Raw genomic sequence first — 20,557 nt, forward strand, 5'->3', positions numbered from 1 at the left:
CTGCCCACCTCTTCCTCCTCAGTGATTATAGGAGTGAGTCACCAGGCCCAGCTCTAGTTTGTATGTTGTAATACCCACTGTCTTAGTTACCTTTTTTTTTATTGTTGTGATGAACTATCTGACAAAACTCATTTAAAGAAGAAAAGGTTTATTTTTAAAAAGATTTGTTTTACTCTTATGTGTATGTATGTGCTTGTGCTTCTGCCATGAGAACGTGGGCACCTGTACAGAAAGAAGTGTTGGCTCTCCTGGAGCTGGAGTTAGGAGTTACGAGCCATCTAATGTGGGTGCTCGGTACTTACCTTCCTTCCTCTGGAAGAGCAGCAGTCCTCTTAACCACTGGGATGTTTCCAGCTCCAGGAAGGGTTTACTTACTTACTTACTTAATTAATTAATTAATTTATTTATTTTTTCGGAGCTGGGGACCGAACCCTTATTTATTTATTTATTTATTTATTTATTTATTTATTTATTTATTTATTTATTTATTTATTTATTTATTTATTTATTTTTTCGGAGCTGGGGACCGAACCCAGGGCCTTGCGCTTGCTAGGCAAACGCTCTACCACTGAGCTAAATCCCCAACCCCAGGAAGGGTTTATTTTGACTTTACTATTTGAGGCACAGTCTACTATGGTGGAGAAGTCACTGCAGAAGAGCTCGAAGCGGCTGGTCCTGTTGCAGCTTTCTACCTTTTATGCAGTCTGTGTCCCCAGTCCTGAGGATGGTGCTGCTCACGGTTACCATGGGTCTTCCTGCCCCAGTCACTCTTATCCAGAGAGTTCTTCATCGACACAGCCAGGGCCTTGCTTCTCTGTGTTCTAAATTCTGTCAGTTTGGCAGAATTAGCCACAGTAGTCACAGATTTGAATCTTCTCAGCGTTGGATAACACTCCAATTATGCACTCTATCTTGTCTACTCTTATTCTTAGCTCTTGATTATCCTGTGTACATTTCTGTATTTCTTTAAAAACACAGGTGAAAGGGTTGGGGATTTAGCTCAGTGGTAGAGCGCTTGCCTAGCAAACGCAAGACCCTGGGTTCGGTCCCCAGCTCCGAAAAATAGAAAAAAAGAAAAAAAAAAAAAAAACCACAGGTGATCTGGAGTCCAAAATGAGGAGAGTAATAGGCCATGTTTACTTTTAGGACTCTGCTATGCCTAGTGGTCTCGGTTTGCCTTTTGACTTGTTTTATTAGTATTGGACTACTTTAAATTGAAAGAATTTTAAATCTTCCTCATAGTTTTGCTCGTAGAGGCAAAACCATCTTAAAAATACTTGAAGTGGAGGCTGGAGAAACACCTCAGTGGTTAAGAGTACCTGCAGAGGACCCGGGTTCAGTTCTCAGTATCAACATGGTAGCACACAGCTGCCTACGATTCTCATCCCAGGGATTTGACATCTTCTGGCCTCCAAAGGCAAAGGCAAGCACATAGTATATACACACATGCTGGCCAACACTCAGATGCATAGAATAGGTCAAAATCTTTTAAAAGATGGTTAGGAGCACTTGTGCTCTTTCAGAAGACCAGGGTTCAAGTCCCATCATCAACACAGTGGCTAACAACTCTAGTTAGGGGATTGGATGCTCTCTGCTGGCCTCTGCTGGTATTACACACATGCAGGCAAAACATGAATATACATATAATAAAAATAAATAATTTATTTTAAATGAAAATACTTTGGGGCTGGAGAGATGGCTCAGTGGTTAAGATTATTGACTGCTCTTCCAGAGGTCCTGAGTTCAATTCCCAGCAACCACATGGTGGCTCGCAACCATCTGTAATGGGATCTGGCGCCCTCTTCTGGTGTGTCTGAAGATAGCTACAGTGTACTCATATACATAAAAGAAATAGATAATTATTTTTTAAAAAATTAAAATACTTCGGGGAAATGTGATATATTTTTAAAAATTCTGTGTTTAATAATCATACCAGTTGATGAATTTTCGATAAATAGAACTACCTGTCTCAGACCAGAAGCAGATAATTACCAGCATCCTTGTAGCACTCTGTCTAGTCCTGAGCCCTTTCTTCCCGGGGGAGACTATACTGACTTAGGGACTGGTAAGATCTGTATCCTTCCCTCTTTTTACTGTTTTTGTTGGTTATAACCCTGATCCCTCTCATCCTTTCTTCTTTCTTCTCTCCTTCCCCTGTTCCCTTTTCTCTTCTTTCTTTCTTTCTTTCTTTCTTTCTTTCTTTCTTTCTTTCTTTCTTTCTTTCTTTCCTTCTTCCCCCTCCTCCTCTCCCTCCTTCTCACTTCTGCAGGGCTGGGAATAGCAGAACTTTGCACATGCAAGGATAGTACTCTATGTCTTTATGTATATATAAAAATGTGTCATTTTATTCTTATTTCTATGTGAGTATGCATGTGTGAGTGTGTACTGTGTGTGTGCACTTACCCTCATGAGGCCAGAAGAGGGTGTTGTGTCTCTTGGAGTTGAAGTTACAGACAGTTCTGAGACATTTGATGTAAGTGCTGGGAATCAAATTTGGGTCCTTTGGAAGAACAGGAAGCTCTCAACCACTAAGCTCTTCAGCCCCAATAATTTTTTTTTGTTGAGACATTTCAAGCTTTCCTTGAATTCACTGTATAGCTGAGGAGGACCTTGAACTTCTGATCCTTCTCCCTTCCCCTCCTGAGTGCTGGGATTATAGGCTTGGACTTGTTTTGGTTTTGTGTTGTGCTGGGGATGGATATCAGAGCTTCATTCATGCGAGGCAAGTATTCTACTAACTGAGCCCTAGCCCAGCCTTAGTGTTTCATTTTGAACTAATTTTATGCCATAGAAAGTAGAAAAGAAAGTTACAAAAGTAACATAAAATATTTGTGATGGTCATTATTCCTTTTCCACTAGTGTTAGCAGGTTTGCGTGTATGCTGTGCATGTATGTTTTCATGTGTATGCATGCAGCAAGCCCAGTCATCCAGCTGTTGCATTATCCCCCTCCCCTGCCTGTGTTGGGGTTACAGATGTGTGCTTCTGTACATGGGCATCTCACCAGCCTCAGTGTTAACAGTTTTACATAGCTGTAGTAGAGTCATGAGCTACATAATGTTTCATAATGATAGGGGTCCTGTAAGGATATTATGGCGATGCAGTCTAACACCTTATTCATATATTGGTAGAATACTAGTCATAAAAGAATATAGTGCATATAATAGTGTATAATGCATAGTACTTGATAGTGATAATAAGTCACGTTACTGGTCTATTTGGTGCATTATGCTTTTTCATCATCATCATTTAAGAGTATCTTTATCTACTTAATGAGAAAAAGTATGCTGCAGAACTGTATGCCTTGTTATGCTGCCCCCAGCCTCAGATTTTGGGTTGGTCACATATGTTGATTGGATCACATGTGCACGTTCATAGACTTGCATGTGCACATGGTATCACCATAGTGTCTAGTTTGTACCATCTAGGTTTGATTAGCTCTGTGATGATGCTTGTTTATCAGACTCCCCTAACAGTACAGTTCTCAGAATAGTCTTTGTTTATCTATATATGACTATGTAACCACCAAGAGTGTAATGGTTAGTCTTTTTTATTTAAAATTGAATATTTTATTTTTATTTGTATATATGCATATGTCTTTGTGTTTGTATGTCCCGTGTGTGTGTAGATGCTGAAGAGGGCAGAAGTGGGCACCAGATCTCCTGGAGCTGGAGGTACAGGTGGTTGTGAGCTAGCTAATGTGGGTGCTAGGAATCAAACCCAGGTCCTCCGCAAGAGCAGCAGGTGATCTTAATACTGAGCCATCTCTCCAGTTCCTCACTGACATTTTGAAAAGGAATTTGACATTATGGTTTGATACTAATCCTCCTGAGTACCTTGAGGGAGTTACTTTGTTTCTAGTGTTGTTGAGAGATCTTGTGTAGGGTTGGGGATTTAGCTCAGTGGTAGAGCGCTTAGCAAGTGCAAGGACCTGGGGTTCGGTCCCCAGCTCCGAAAAAAAGAAAAAAAAAAAAGAAAGAAAGAAAAGAAAAAAAGAGAGAGATCTTGTGTTGTGTGGCATTCCTTTGTTTTCTCTCTGTCTGCTATTTGGTCCAAGGTTTACCCAATGCTCAATGCCAGGGACTAAACTCAGGGCTCTTCCCATGGTATCCCAGGCCATCACTTTACTGTTGAGATATTAACCTAGTCCTCCACTTTTTTTTTGTAACAAAATACATATAACATACATTTACTGTCTCAACTGTTTTTAAGAACACAGTTTAACCAGCTGCTGGTGGTGCGTGCCTTTAACCCCAGCACTCAGGAGGCAGAGGTAGGCAGATCTCTGAGTGGGAGGCCAGCCTGGTCTACAGAATGAGTTCCAGGACCGCCAGAGCCACACAGAAACTGTCTCAAAACAAACAAATAAACAAACCCCCAGTTAGTGTTTTCAGGTTTGTTCGTTCTGTTGTGCCACCAACCACCACCTGTCTCCAGTAGGTCTTATCTTTCACATTGAAACTTTGTAGCAGTTAAATAATAGTTCCCCGTTTCTATTTTCCCCAAGGCCGGACAGTAACATTTTATTTAATGAGTCAGCTTCTCTAGTTACCTCATTAAGTCATAAAATGCTTATCTTTCAGTGACTGGGTCTTTTCATTTGTGATAATGTCCTTAGGCTTCATTAGTGTTATTATAGTATATATGAGAATTTCATTCCTTTTTAAAGCTTTCTTTTCCACTGTGATTATAAATTCGTCTTTCAATAGATACTTAGGTTCTTTCCTAGACCTTAACTATTGCGATTAGTGCTACTTTGGACATGAATGTTCAAGTCCACCTTGAAGCAGGACATGGTTACATGTGTCTGTATATATGCACAAGGTCTGATCATTCTGTTGGGTGTGAGTTGGTATCTCACTGTGGTTTTGGTTTGTATTTTGTTAATGAACAGTGGTAGCAAGCATTTTTTCATGTTCTTATTGGGCCTTTTTATATCGTGTATATTTTTCTGTCTGAGTCCTTTGTATTTTATCATCCTCCCATAAGGTGGATTTGGCTGTGTTGCCTAGTCCCTGACTTATAGGCTCAAGTGGTCCTTTCACCTCAGCGTCCTATCAGTAGCTGAGACTGCAGGTATCCTTGCCCGTTTTGAAATTGGGCTTTCTTACTGGGGTATAGTTTTAAGAATCCTTTATGTATTCTGCATATTAATCCTTTGTCAGATATATCTATGTATGTGAGTATGTGTGTGTGTGTGTGTGTGTGTGTGTATGTGTGTGTGCGCGCAGTGTGTATATGTATTCACGTGTTCATGCCTGTACGTGCGTGAGTACATGCTTATAGAGGCTAGAAGTTGACATTTGGTGTCTTTTTCACTTCTTTTACCTTACCTTTTGAGATAAGGTCTCTCACCTAACCTGGAAACAACAGTGTGGCTGGGCTGGCTGGGCAGCAAGCATCAGGGACTCAGTGGTCACCATCTGTCCCGCTGTGCTGCTCACTCATTACAGGTAAATTACTGACCCGGCCATCTCGAACAAAAATTATGTTTTTGTTGAATACAGTTTATCCTTTTGTTTGCCTGTTTTTTGTTTGTTTGTTTGTTTGTTTTTTTGTTTTTTAAGTATTTCTTAGGTAGCCAAGACTGCCCTTGACCTGACAGTTCTGTTTTAGCCTTCTGAGTACTGAAACTATACAAGTTTAACTCTTGTTCCTATTGCTGTACAAAACAGTTTGCTTATTATTTTACTGTTTCCTGTTTTGTTAATTTCTTTATTTCATGTTACAGTTTTTCCTCCACAATTAAAAAACTTTGGTCATTTGTTGGGAATAGAGAGTGAGGTGGTAAAAGCTGGCCGGAACTCTGTCCATGAAAAGCTGTTAGATCGAAGGCTCAACGCAGCGTAGTTGAGCCAGTGCAGGTCTTTCTTGTGTGTTAGTTTCTTGGAAGAGGACCATCCTATTCCTTTGTTTAATCGTCACTGTTCTTTCTAGAAGCTGATGGGAGTTGCAGTGTTGAGTAAATTTTTTCTGCTCTGTGGTGAGATATGAAATAGCCTTGTGTTTACTGGTTTCTACATTTCTGTCTAGCTTAATGACTTTTCCTTTGTTTTGCCTTCTGAGACAGGGTCTCAAGTAACCCAGGCTGGTTTCCAGTCCTGACTCTCCTGCCACTACATCTCAGTTGCTAGAATTACAAGTTTGTGCCCTCATAGCTGTCTCTGTTTCTTTAATAATTTCTTGTTTCATGTCTTTTCTGTTTTAGAAGTATTTTGTCTGTTTTCCTTCTTGGTGTCTATATATCTGATTCAGGATTTTTTTTCCTATTTTCAAATCTTGGTTTTTTTCCTATTTTTTCTTGGTTTTTGTTTAGAGACAGGGTCTCACATTATAGTTCAGGCTGGCCTAGAACTCCCAGCAGTCCTCCTGCTTGAACCTTCTGAGTGCTGGGATCATAGGACACTTTCTTCCCCCAGCCCCACGGTGCATGTTGGTCATATTTATCTCCTCTTCTCCTAGATCCTTCCAGATTCACCTCTGCTTCCCAATCCATTCAACTTTTCTGTCTTTTTAAAAATGCATGAGGTCCAGTTTGCGCTGCTCCAAAAGTGGGATGCGGGGCTTGCATTGGAGTGATCAGTCTGCCTGGGGTCATGCCCTTAAAGAAAACTAACTCCTTCTCCAAGAAGCTATCCGTTGTCCATGTCTGCTCAGCTAAGGCGGGACTTTGTGCCCACCTGTCCCTCTCCTTGATAGGATTTTGCCTGGCTTGAATTCTGTGAGAACCACTGTGACTTCCTATGTGCAGTGGCCTGCTGTGTCTGGAAAGCAGTTTCCTTACAGTCATCTCACCCTCCGGTTCTTACAGTCCTTTGTCAACCCCTCTTCCTCTGTGATCCATTAGCCTTGCAGAGAACAGTTCCTTGGAGAGAAAGCCTCTGTCTTAGAGGGAAGCTAATTAAGACAGGGTGTTCTAAAAGAAAGTAAAATATTCCATCTTGTAGGGAAGTGCATTAAGCTCAGAAAGTAAACAACCCAAAGGTTTCATGAAGCCACTGACACTGACCAGATTCAGCAAGTTCTTCCTCCCCCACTTATATAAGCAGTCAGGACTGCTGAGAGATACTCTCAGAGCGGCTGGGCTGCTTAGAAGACTCAGACCAGCCAGACTCCTGAAAGTGATATTCTCCAACCTGTTGAGCTGCTTGCAAGTTGCACAGTGAACTCCAGGTTTCCTGCTTTCATGAGCTGTGGTGAGCTCATGGTGATGTAGCTGTCTTGGAGTCATTTCTGCTCCCATAAGTAACCCCAGTAAGACTCATTGACTCATCAGGTTGAACTTTGGTGGTATCCTCACTTTGGTTTGTTGTTAGTTCCTTATCTGGGGCAAGTGGGTGTTTGTTCACATTGCTCCAAGAATTGTGTCACATCACAGATGATATAGATGTTCCTTTTAGAGTTGAACCTCTCCTTATTCTCTTATTCTCTGCGTGTTGACCAGATGTGGGTCTCTATTGACTAGATGTGGGTCTCTATGTATTGATCAGACGCAGGTCTCTATGTATTGACAGATGTGGGTCTCTATTGACCAGATGTGGGTCTGTATGTATTGACAGATGTGGGTCTCTATGTGTTGACCAGATGTGAATCTCTGTTTTAATTATTATCTGTTGAGAGAAACAGCTTCTCTAATGAGGGTTGAGAGATACACTAATCTATATGTATAGCAATAAGTCACTAGGAGTCATTTAAATACTGTGTCCATTAAGCAGAACCTAAGGACCTATCTAGCCACAGATTTTTGGCTCTATAATGGTGTCAAATAGGGGTTCTGTCTTGTAGGCCTTAAGTCTAGTCATTGAAGCCTGTATTGTAGCAGTGGGCATGTCTGTCTTTCCAGGGCAGTACTTATGTAGTTTACTTGGGTTCACAGCTGGGGTAAGACTGGGTTTTGGGTGTGTAGGGTTGTTTGTTTGTTGTTTGTTTTGGTAGCATATATAGCACCTTCTAGCATTATGAAATTTAGCCTATAGGGATGAAGCTTCCAAGGTAGTACCAGCTTCATTTTCTTTATGTTTTATGACTCAAGTATTTAGTGTTTACAGAAATAGGGTCTTACCATTAAGTTCTGGAGGGTAACTAAGATAAAGCAGTGAAAAATAAAATCAGTATATAAAAAGACATGGATACCGTATTTGTATAATTTCCCTACTCCTTCTCCTCACTCCAGTTTTCCCCACTCCAATGTCTCTCATGTTGCCCCCCCTCACTCTCTTAAATTGATGGCCCCCTTTTGTCTAATTTGTGTCTATGTATCTGTATGTATTTGCTAGTTAGGTTTCTGTTCCCATGATAAGTACCATGGCCAAACAAGCAACTTGGGAAGGACAGAGTTTATTTCAGGTTAAGTTGTAGTTCATTATGGAGGGCTGTCAGGGCAGGAGTTCAAGACAGGAATCTGGAGGCAGGAACTGAAGCAGAGACTGTGGAAGAGCGCTGCTTACTGCCTTGTTCCATTTGGTTTGATCACTTTGCCTTCTTATTCACCATAGGTCCAGTTGCCTAGAGATGCCACAGCTCACAGTGGGGTGGGCCCTGCCACATCAATCATCCATCAATCAAGAAAATGTCCCACAGGCTTGCCTACAGGCCAGTCTGATTGAAGCATTTTCTCAGTTGAGGTATTCTCTTCTCAGATGTCTCTAGCTTATCTCAAGTTGATTAAAGAAAAAAAACAAAAAACAAAAAAAGTCTACCCAACATAATGTGTGTGTGTATGAGTGAGTGAGTGTATATGTGCATGTGTGCGTGTGTGCATATGTGTGTGTGTGAATTAATATATAAATGCAACTTGCGGAGTCATTTAGTATTATTTTTTGTATGTTTTTAGGGGTGACCATTTGGTATTGGATAACCAAGTAGGGGCAGCTCATCCCTGTGAAGAGGGATTCTCTCTTTCTCAGCTGTCATTAATTTCCTGCAGCTGTCCTTAGGGGGTCTTGTGAGATTTTTCTCCATCCTCATTGTCCTGTCTGGTGGTATCATTGTGTGAGTTTTGTTGAAGCAATCATAGTGTAGAGATTTCGTAAGAGCAGCTTCCCTATCATGTATAGAAGACAAGATCTCACACAGTTGACATCCTGTTCCTCTGGTTTTTACAATCTTCTGCCTCCTGTTCCCTGACCTTAGGTGTAGGAGTTGTGTTGTAGATGTATCCATTGAGTCCAGACCCCCATAGATAGTTGTTCTCTGCATTTCGACCAGGTGTATATTTCTATTTGTGACTCCTGTAAAACGAAGCTTCTTTGATACGGGATCAGAGGTGCTCTTTTCTGTGGGTTAGTGCTCAGATGAGGATAAATAATAATGCAGTTAGAAATTATATTCGTTTGGGAACGTGGCAGCAGTAGGTTCTTTGGGTTCCATGTTCCTTACCAACTATGGGGAGTTGGCCAGGTGTATAGGACTGGGCACATAGCACCTCCTATCGAGTGGACCGTTGGTTAGAGCCAAAGATGTGAGTAAGTACCACTGTTGAACCTTTGGGGATATTTGACCATACTGGTCATTATAATGGTTCATAAGCATCACAATTTTACTTTAAGACAGGGTTTTATATATCCCAGAATGGCCTTAATTCTATAGCCAGAGATAACCTTGAACTTCTGAACTTCCTGCTCCTATCTCCTAAGTATCAAGATTATAGGTATGTGCTACCACATCTGACTTAACAGTGGGGGGAATGAATGCAGCATTTTGTATATGTCAGATAAATATTCTACTATCAGAGCTACATACTTGGCTTTGATGTGATCCTCAGGTCCCTTAAAAATGCAAAAGCATACTAATTTATCTTCTTTATTTGTGTGTTTGTTAAAGAAACCTGAGCAAACCAGGCAAGTGGCACTTAGTGGGGCAGAGGAGGGTGTATTTCTTTGAGTTCTAGGCAGCAAGTTTTAGGACAGCCAGGGCTACATAAGAGACCCTGGCTTGAAAAGAAAGAACAGGAGAAACCTCAGGCAAATATGTAAGGAACAGGAAGACCAGGATGATGAATGTTTCTGCAGAGAAGTAATGGGGTGGGTGGGAAACAGGGAAGTCAAGAAGGTGCTGGCAAATGGCATTTCACTGTCTGGTTTGGTTTGTATTGTTTATTTGTTTTATATCATTTGACTTCTCTCTTTTGCCTTGATAGTACAGTAACAAATAAAGAGTTACATGTACACATTTTCTGTCTCCATTTGTTTTTCTCTTGAGACAGGGTCTCAATGTGTAGCTCAGGCTGGCTTTGAACTTGTGAGTCTCCAAGATTAGTTTCCAAAGTTCTGAGGTTACAGGCCTGTGCCACCATACCTGATTTTTATTGCATGTGTGTTTGTGTGTAATGTGTATGCATGTGAGTGTGTATGATGTATGTTTGGATGTGATGTGTGTAGAGGTCAGAGAATGGCCTCTCGTGTCTGTCCTCCATTACTTTGTTTGACATCAGATTTCTTTGTTTTTTCACTGCTTTGTAAAGCAGACCATTTGGCTGGAGTGCTGCTGTGATCCTCTTATCTCTGCCTCCCATCTCACTGAAGAACCACTAAGATTATAAACATGTGCTATGTGCATGGCTTTACATTGATTCTAGGGATTTGAACTCAGATCTTCACTGAGCTATCAACTCTAACCCTTTTTATTTTAAAATGTGGCAATAGACTCAAGTAGTTGTTGCACACTACTACAGAGAGGTTCCACATAACCATTGCTCATCTTCCCTCTGGTGATAACAAATATGATTTACTACAGTAGATTATCAAATCCAGGAAATTGAATTTGATATAATATGATTAGCTGTACTTACAGGTTTTCCATGTACTTATGCTTTATGATTTTATATATAACTTTATGGTATATTGTTACATGCAGATTTGTATAGCTATAACTATGCCCTAGCTACAAAACTGTCACTACAAAAAGAGCTAGTGCTATTGATAGATTGTATGTTAAATGAGGGAAAAAATGTAGTAGGATATCATTTAAAAATGCTAAAAGTGAGTTCTCTGCACCCAAATCCCGTGGGGAAGAGCAGACCACCCAGAAGTGTAGACATCCCAAGGCCACAGGACAAACTGCCACCTCTGCACACCTCGGCCCACATCCCTGGTCTAAGGGGAAACTACACAGTGCCTCTGGACACAGATATAGGATCAGACAGCCACTGGTACCTGCAGTTCTGGTCTGTGCCCAGGACCGAAATGAACCGACCAAACAGCTCCCTGCACCTAAATCCCGTGGGGGAGAGAGCTGGAACATCAGAAGTGTGGATACTTAAGAAGTCAGAGGAGAATACCTTCTTCCCACAGTCCAGACCCAAGAGGGAATTGCATAGTGCCAACTGTGCCCGAAGGGTGTAAGGACCTACATGAGCAATCAGGGGCAGGACCCTTTGATTCCTGCCCGTGCCTAGAGCTGGAAGACAGTCTCAAGAAGTGCCGACACACCTGAAATCAGAGCACCTGTTCTCAGGAAAGGCTGAAAGAAAACAGGAAAACAGTTCTATAGGAGTGCTGACACAGAGGCCTACAGCAGGGTCAGGTCACTCTCAGAAACAGTAAGACAAGCAAACACCAGAGACAGCCCAATGGCTAGAGGCAAGTGCAGGAACCTAAGCAACAGAAACCGAGACTACTCGGCATCATCAGTGCCCAGTTCTCCCACCAAAGAAAGTACTGGATATCCAAACGCACGAGAAAAGCAAGATTTAGATTTAAAGTCACATTTTTTGATAATGATGGAAGACTTTAAGAAAGACATAAAGAACTCCCTTAGAGAAATGCAGGAAAATACAAGTAAACAAGTAGAAGCCCTTTGAGAGGAAACACAAAAATCCTTGAAAGAATTACAGGAAAACACACCCAAACAGGTGAAGGAATTGAAAATGGAAATAGAAACAATGAAGAACGCACAAAGGGAGACAACCCTGAATATAGAAAAGCAAAGGAAGAGACAAGGAGCCGTAGATACAAGCATCACCAACAGAATACAAGAGATAGAAGAGAGAATCTCAGGGGCAGAAGATTCCATAGAAAACATTGACACAACTGTCAAAGATAATGTAAAACGCAAAAGTTCCTAGCCCAAAACATACAGGAAATCCAGGACACAATGAGAAGATCAAACCTAAGGCTAATAGGTATAGAAGAAAGTGAAGATGCCCATCTTAAAGGGCCAGTAAATATATTCAACAAAATTATAGAAGAAAACTTCCCTAACCTAAAGAAAGAGATGCCCATAAACATACAGGAAACCTACAGAACTCCAAATAGATTGGACCAGAAGAGAAGTTCCTCCCGTCACATAATAGTTAAAACACCAAATGCACAAAGCAAAGAAAGAATATTAAAAGCAGTAAGGGGAAAAGGTCAAGTGACATATAAAAGCAGACTTGCACCAGAGACACCAGAATTACACCAGACTTCTCACCAGAGACTATGAAAGCCAGAAGATCCTGGACAGATGTCATACAGACCCTAAGAGAACATAAATGCCAGCCCAAGTTACTGTATCCAGCAAAACTTTCAATCAACATAGATGAAGAAACCAAGATATTCCATGGCAAAACCAAATTTACACAATATCTTTCTACAAATCCAGCCCTACAAAGAATAATAGATGGAAAACTCCAACACAAGGAGAGAAACTACACCATACAGAAAGCAAGAATATAATTTCCTTGCAATGAAACCAAAAGAGAAATAAACAAACATAATTTCACCTCTAACAACGAAAATAACAGGAAGCGACAATCACTAGTCCTTAATATCTCTCAACATCAACAGACTCAATTCCCCAATAAAAAGACATAGACTAACAGATAGGATACATAAAGAGGACCCAGCATTTTGCTGCATGTGGGAAAACACATCTCAGAGACAAAGACAGACACTACCTCAGAGTAAATGGCTGAAAAACAACTTTCCAAGCAAATGGCCTGAAGAAACAAGTTGGAGTAGCCATTCTAATATCAAATAAAATTGACTTTCAACCAAAAGTCATTAAGAAAGATAAGGAAGAACACTTCATATTCAGCAAAGGAAAAATCCACCAAGATGAACTCTCAATCCTAAATATCTGTGCTCCAAATGTAAGGACACCTACATTCATAAAAGAAACCTTACTGAAGCTCAAAGCACACATTGCACCTCACACCATAATAGTAGGAGATTTCAATACCCCACTCTCATCACTGAACAGATCATGGAAACAGAAATTAAATAGAGACGTAGAGAAACTAACAGAAGTTATGAACCAAATGGATTTAACAGATATTTATAGAACAATCCATCCTGAAACAAAAGGATATACCTTCTTCTCAGCACCTCATGGAACCTTCTCCAAAATTGACCATGTAATCGGTCACAAAACAGGCCTCAATGGATACAGGAAGATAGAAGTAATCCCATGCATCCTATCAGATCACCACACACTAAGACTGGTCTTCAATAACAACAATAATGACAGAGAGTCCACGTATACATGGAAGTTGAACAATGCTCTACTCAACGATAACCTGGACAAGGAAGAAATAAATAAAGAAATTAAAGACTTCTTAGAATTTAATGAATATGAAGAAACAACATTCCCAAATTTATGGGACACAAGGAAAGCTGTGCTAAGAGGAAAACTCATAGCTCTGAGTGCCTGCAAAAAGAAACAGGAGAGAGCATATGTCACCAGCTTGACAGCATACCTAAAAGCTCTAGAACAAAAAGAAATAAATAAACCCAAGAAATAATCAAACTCAGAGCTGAAATCAACCAAGTAGAAACGAAAAGGACTATACAAAGAATCAACAAAACCAGGAGCTGGTTCTTTGAGAAAATCAACAAGATAGATTAAACCTTAGCCAGACTAACCAGAGGTCACAGAGAGTGTATCCAAATTAACAAAATCAGAAATGAAAAGGAAGACATAACAACAGAATCTGAAGAAATTAAAAAATCATCAGATCCTACTACAAAAGCCTATATTCAATAAAACTGGAAAATCTGGATGAAATGGACACTTTTCTAGACAGATACCAGGTACCAAAGTTTAATCAGGAACAAATAAACCATCTAAATAACCCCATAACTCCTAAAGAAATAGAAGCAGTTATTAAAAGTCTCCCAACCAAAAAGAGCCCAGGTCCAGATGGATTCAGTGCAAAATTCTATCAGACCTTCATAGAAGACCTCATACCAATACTATCCAAACTATTCCACAAATTTTAACAGACAGAGCACTACCAAATTCCTTCTATGAAGCCACAATTACTCTTAAACCAAAACCACACAAAGACCCAACAAAGAAAGAGAACTTCAGACCAATTTCCCTTATGAATATTGACACAAAAATACTCAATATAATTCTTGCAAACCGAATCCAAGAACACATCAAAATGATCATCCATCATGATCAAGTAGGCTTCATCCCAGGGATACAGGGATGGTTTAATATACAAAAATCCATCAATATAATCCACTATATAAACAAACTCAAAGATAATGTTCATTTCATTAGATGCTGAGAAAGCATTTGACCAAATTCAACACCCCTTCATGATAAAAATCCCAGAAAAATCAGGAATTCAAGGCCCATATCTAAACATAGTAAAAGCAATATACAGAAAACCAGTAGCTAACATCAAACTAAATGGAGAGAAACTTGAAGCAATCCCACTAAAATCAGGGACTAGACAAGACTGCCCACTCTTTCCCTACTTATTCAAAATAGTACTCGAAGTCCTAGACAGAGCAATCAGACAGCAAAAGGAGGTCAAAGGGATACAAATTGGAAGGGAAGAAGTCAAGATATCACTATTTGCAGATGATATGATAGTGTACTTAAGTGACCCCAAAAGTTCCACCAGAGAACTACTTAACCTAATAAACAACTTCAGCAAAATGTCGGGGTATAAAATTAACTCAAACAAATCAGCAGCCTTCCTCTACTCAAAGGATAAACAGGCTGAGAAAGAAGTTAAGGAAATGACACCCTTCACAATAGTCCCAAATAATATAAAATATCTTGGTGTGACTTTAACGAAGCAAGTCAAAGACCTGTATGACAAGAACTTCAAGTCTCTGAAGAAAGAAATTGAGGAAGATCTCAGAAGATGAAAAGGTCTTCCATGCTCATGGATTGGCAGGATTAATATAGTAAAGATGGCCATTTTGCCAAAAGCAATCTACAGATTCAATGTAATCCCCATCAAAATTCCTACTCAATTCTTTATAGACATAGAAAGAACAATTTTCAACTTCATTTGGAATAACAAAAAACACAGGATAGCGAAAACTATCCTCAACAATAAAAGAACTTCTGGGGGAATCACCATCCCTGACTTCAAGTAGTATTACAGAGCAATAGTCATAAAAAGTGTATGGTATTGGTACAGAGACAGACAGATAGACTATTGGAATAGAATTGAAGACCCAGAATTGAACCCACACACCTGTAGTCACTTGATCTTTGACAAAGGAGCTAAAACCATCCAATGGAAGAAAGCATTTTCAACAAATGGTGCTGGTTCAACCTGAGGTCAGCATGTAGAAGAATGCAAATCAATCCATTTTTATCACCATTTACAAAGCTTAAATCCAAGTGGATCAAAGACCTCCACATCAAACCAGATAGATTCAAACTAATAGAAGAAAAAGTGGGGAAGAGTCTCAAACACATGGACACTAGGGAAATTTTCCTGAACAAAACACCAATGGCTCATGCTCTAAGATCAAGAATCGACAAATGGGACCTCATAAAACTGCAAAGCTTTTGTAAAGCAAAAGACACTGTCATTAGGATAAAACGGCAACCAACAGATTGGGAAAAGATCTTTACCAATCCTATATCTGATAGAGGGCTAATATCCAAAATATACAAAGAACTCAAGAAGGTAGACTCCAGAGAGCCAAATAACCCTATTAAAAAATTGGGTACAGAGCTAAACAAAACATTCTCAGCCGAGGATTATTGAATGGCCAAAAAGCACCTAAAGAAATGTTCAACATCCTTAGTCATCAGGGAAATGCAAATCAAAACAACCCTGAGATTCTACCTCACACCAGTCAGAATGGCTAAGATAAAAAACTCAGGTGACAGCAAATGCTGGCGAGGATGTGGAGAAAGAGGAACACTCCTCCATTGTTGGTGGGATTTCAAACTGGTTCAACTACTCTGGAAATCAGTCTGGAGGTTCCTCAGAAAATTGGACATTGCACTACAAGAGGACCCAGCTATACCTCTCTTGGGCATATACCGAAAGGATGCTCCAACATACAACAAAGACACATGCTCCACTTTGTTCATAGCAGCCTTATTTATAATAACCAGAAGCTGGAAAGAACCCAGATGCCTTTCAACAGAGGAATGGATTAAAAAAATGTGGTACCTCTACACAGTGGAGTACTACTCAGCTATCAAAAATAATGACTTCATGAAATTCATAGGCAAATGGAATGAACTAGAAAATATCGTCCTGAGTGGGGTTACTCAATCACAGAAAAACACACTTGGTATGCACTCATTGATAAGTGGATAGTATCCCAAATGCTCGAATTACCCAAGATTATGTAATCCACAGACCACAGGAAGCTCAAGAAGGATGACCAAAATGCAGATGCTCCCACTGCTTCTTAAAAGGGGGAAAATATCCATAGGAGGGGATATGGAAGCAAAATTTAGAGTAGCGACTCAAGGAATGGCCATTCAGAGCCTGACCCACATGTGGCCCATATATATACAGCCACCAAAACTAGATAAGATTGATGAAGCTAGAAAACGCAGGCTGAAAGGGACCAGATCTAGATCTCTCCTGAGAGACACATCCAGAGCAGTCCAATACAGAGGTCAATGCTAGCAGCAAACCACCAAACTGACAATAGGACCCCTTTGGGGGGAATTAGAGAAAGTCTTGAAAGACTCGAAGGAGCTTGCAACCCCATAAAAACAACAATGCCAACCAACCAGAGCTTCCAGGGATTAAACCACCACTGAAAGACTATACATGGACTGACCCAGGGCTCCAACTGCATATGTAGCAGAGAATAGCCTTGTTTGAGCACCAGGGGAAGGGGAAGCCCTTGGTCCTGCCAAGGTTGGTCCCCAAGTGCAGAGGAATATGGGAGGTGGGCAATAAGGGTATATTGGGGCAATACCCATATGGGGGATGGGAAGGGGAGGGAATGGGGACTTATGGACAGGAAACTGGGAAGGAATAACCTTTGGAATGTAAGTAAAGAAATATATCTAATAAAAAAGATAAAGGAAAAAGAAAAAGCAAAAAACAAATGCTAAAAGTAATAAAGATGCATATATTCATACGTATTTCTCTATATATACATACATATATACACATACATAACACAAATATGCATATATAAAGATTTATATATATGAGTGCTCTATCTGCATGTATACCTGCATACTTGAAGAGGGCATCAGTATGGATGGTTGTGAGTCACCATGTAGTTGTTGGGAATCAAACTCCGGACCTCTTGAAGAGCAGACAGTGAATGCTCTTAACTACCAGGCCATCTCCCCAGCCTTTTATATTTTTAATTTATTTCATTTTATGTGCATAAGGGTATGCATACATGTATGTATGGCACATGCATGCCTGCTGCCGGAAGATGGACGTCAGAAGATGGCAACAGATTCCCAGGAGCTGGAGTTACAAATGTCTGACCTGCTCTGTGGCTCCTAGGAGTTGAACCCATGTCCTCTGCAAGAGCAGGCAATGTTTTAAACTGCTGAATCATAGATACATAGGTAGATTTAGATATTTATGAACAGACTTTTCAGGTACCAATAACTTAGTCATTTTTTTCAGAATATATACAATCCAAAACATAAATATATTTTAGTAAGTTTTTGTTTATTCTACTCATCTAGTGGTGAGAATTGTAGATGAGGTAAGGGGACAAAGTTTGTAGGAAGTTTACTTTGTGTGTGTGTGTGTGTGTGTGTGTGTGTGTGTGTGTGTGTGTGTGTGTAGTTTTTGGATTTATTGGTTAAATATGAGCATGTGTAAGCTCTTTAATTAATTTATTTTTGAAAGTGAATATGTTATGGAAATTTCTTTTTTGAAATAGGGTCTTACTATGTCTCCCTGTCTGGCTTGAAACACTCTATGTAGCCTAGGGAGTCTTCTAATTGTGGCTGAATCTCATGAGTGCTAGGTTTGTACCACCAACCCACCTTTTCTTTTTCTTTTAAACAGACTCTTGATACATGTAGTCTAGGCTGTTCTCAAATTTGAGGTCATCTGATCTCAGTCTCTTGAGCCATGGTTCACAATTTTCCTAATGCTGTGATTTTTTAATACAATTCCTCCAGTTGTGGTAACCCCCAACTATAAAATAATTCTCATTGCTACTTCAGAGCTGTAAATTTTGCTACTGTTATGAGTCATAATGTTAATGTCTGCTATGCCAGAAATCTAATATATGACCCACAAGCTGAGAACCACTGCTGTCAAGTGTTAGAATTATACTTAGGAATGTATACTCGTTCTGTGACTTATCTTGAGTCAAATTGGCAATGAAAGTATTACTTGCTTATATACCTTTTTATATATAATCATGTTCTGTATGTGCGTTTTCCTAAGCTTTTATTATCATTAGGTAAGAATATTGATACTCTGTTAAAATTACATGTATTGGAATGAAGATGCCATTAAGGATTTAGCAACATACCCAGTTTTTCCAGAGACTGAGAGAGAATTTTACTTTAGGGAATTTATATAGTGAAGTATAAGGGTGTTCAGTGCTCTTATGTGAAGTGGATAGTTAATAGTTGCTTTGTCTAACGTACAGGAAGCCCTTGGTTCCATCTCTAGCACTGATAGCACAAGCCTGTAATGCTAGCATTTGGGAATTGAAGGTAGGAGGATCAGGAGTTTAAGCTTGGTTTAAACCTTGGTTATATAGTCAGCCTAGGTTCTGTATGGCACTGTCTTTGTTTGCTTGCTTTTTAAAAGAAAATCAGGAGGCAAAAACAAATAAGAAAGTAGCAGAGTATAGTGATACTACTGTAATCTTAGCCCTTGGGAGACAGAGGCAGGAAGAAGTTGGGAACAGTGAGATTGGAGGGTTTCATGCCAGCCTGTATTGTATAGCAATATCCTGGCTCCAAATAAAATAACAGAAACCCAAATATAATTGATATGGCTATGTTTGAAGGAATTATAATGCAGGACTGGCAATATAGCTTAGTAGGTAAAGGCGCTGACAGTCAAGCCTGATGACCTGAGCTAATTCCTGGGACTCATAAACCAGAAGGAAAAAACTGTCTCCTGAAGGCAGTTTTCTGACCTCCACATAAGGGCTGTGGTCCGTGCATCCTGTCTGCTCTCCAGCATACACTAAATAAGTATATACACAAATGTAGTAAAATTTTAAATAGTTAGGATGCAAATAAGTTTTAGACTTTTGGAAACCTGGATTTCTGGTTCAGATATTATAGCTGTTTATCTAAAACCTTTGTTCTGCTTCCACTAATCTGAAAAGGGACATCGTTCCGTTATGACCAGGTTTCTAACCTGTCTCCCTGCACCTACCCACCTTTGTTTTAAGAATATACTTCCTTGAACTTTCTCTATTTTCTTCCTCTGATATCCCCCTGTACTGGTACCCTTGGCTGTAGTGTACCCTTTTCTCTCAGCCAGCATTTGCTGGGATTTTGTTTTCTTAGTGCATATCTGTGTTTTGTTATTTTGATGCTTTGTTCAAACTCAAATTTAAGTCTTCTACAAAACCACCATGTTCTCTTTATCTTTTATGTGTACTCTAGCAGTTGTACTAATTGTCACTAAGTGGTTGATTGTGAAGTTCACTTGTAGATGGGTGTTTTCATAGTTAAAATGTAAGCACCATGAAGGCATAGACTACGTCACTGTTTTCCATGGCACCTTTAATGTTTGCCATTTAATGCTCATCTTTGCTATTCAGTGTTTGATACGTACCTGATGATCAAGAGAAATTTATTTAATAAATACATGAATTAGTAAAGCTAAAATAACATTTTGCATCATTTCAGTGCACACATGTGGTATTACTATTTGTTTATAATATTATAATATTATCCAGGTTTGTCATTGTAGGATTTGTGTAAAAGTTTATATAAATCTGGATATTTTTAAAAAATAAATTAAAACATAAGAAATGAACATAGAAATAATTCAGTCTCTTTTTTTTTTTTTTTTTTTTTTGGTTCTATTTTTCGGAGCTGGGGACCGAACCCAGGGCCTTGCGCTTCCTAGGCAAGCGCTCTACCACTGAGCTAAATCCCCAACCCCTCAGTCTCTTTTTAAGCAGTGTACAGGCTGGATGTGGTGGTGCACATCTTTAGTCCCAGTAGTTGGGAGGCAGAGGCAGGAGGATCTCTGTGAGTTCCAGGACAGCCAGGGCTGTGTAGAGATATCTCCCCCCCCTTTAAAAGGAAAGGCATGGTGTTAAGCAGAGTGTCACTCAGCAAGAGAATGTTATCCTAGCATATGTGAGCCCTCAACCTTAAGACAGGGTTAGTACTTACTTTTATTCCATTAGCTTTATGTGCATGTGAACTTGTGTGCATTTGTGTGCTCATGT

General features: G+C 39.8%; 1 protein-coding gene across 22 annotated transcripts in view; it reads left to right on the forward strand.

Moving 5' to 3' along the window:
• Tfdp2 (transcription factor Dp-2) overlaps positions 1-20,557 on the forward strand; it is a 141,137-nt gene that overhangs the window by 6,998 nt on the left and 113,582 nt on the right. For 5 of the 22 annotated variants that reach the window (XM_087561258.1, XM_087561260.1, XM_087561271.1 and 2 more), the window contains 1 exon segment: positions 8,495-8,623. The gene's annotated coding sequence lies outside the window, so the exon portion shown is untranslated. 22 annotated transcript variants of the gene reach the window in all.

This window comes from Rattus norvegicus, chromosome 8, assembly GCF_021556685.1.
Source record: "Rattus norvegicus strain SHRSP/BbbUtx chromosome 8, alternate assembly SHRSP_T2T, whole genome shotgun sequence".
Lineage (NCBI taxonomy): Eukaryota > Metazoa > Chordata > Mammalia > Rodentia > Muridae > Rattus > Rattus norvegicus.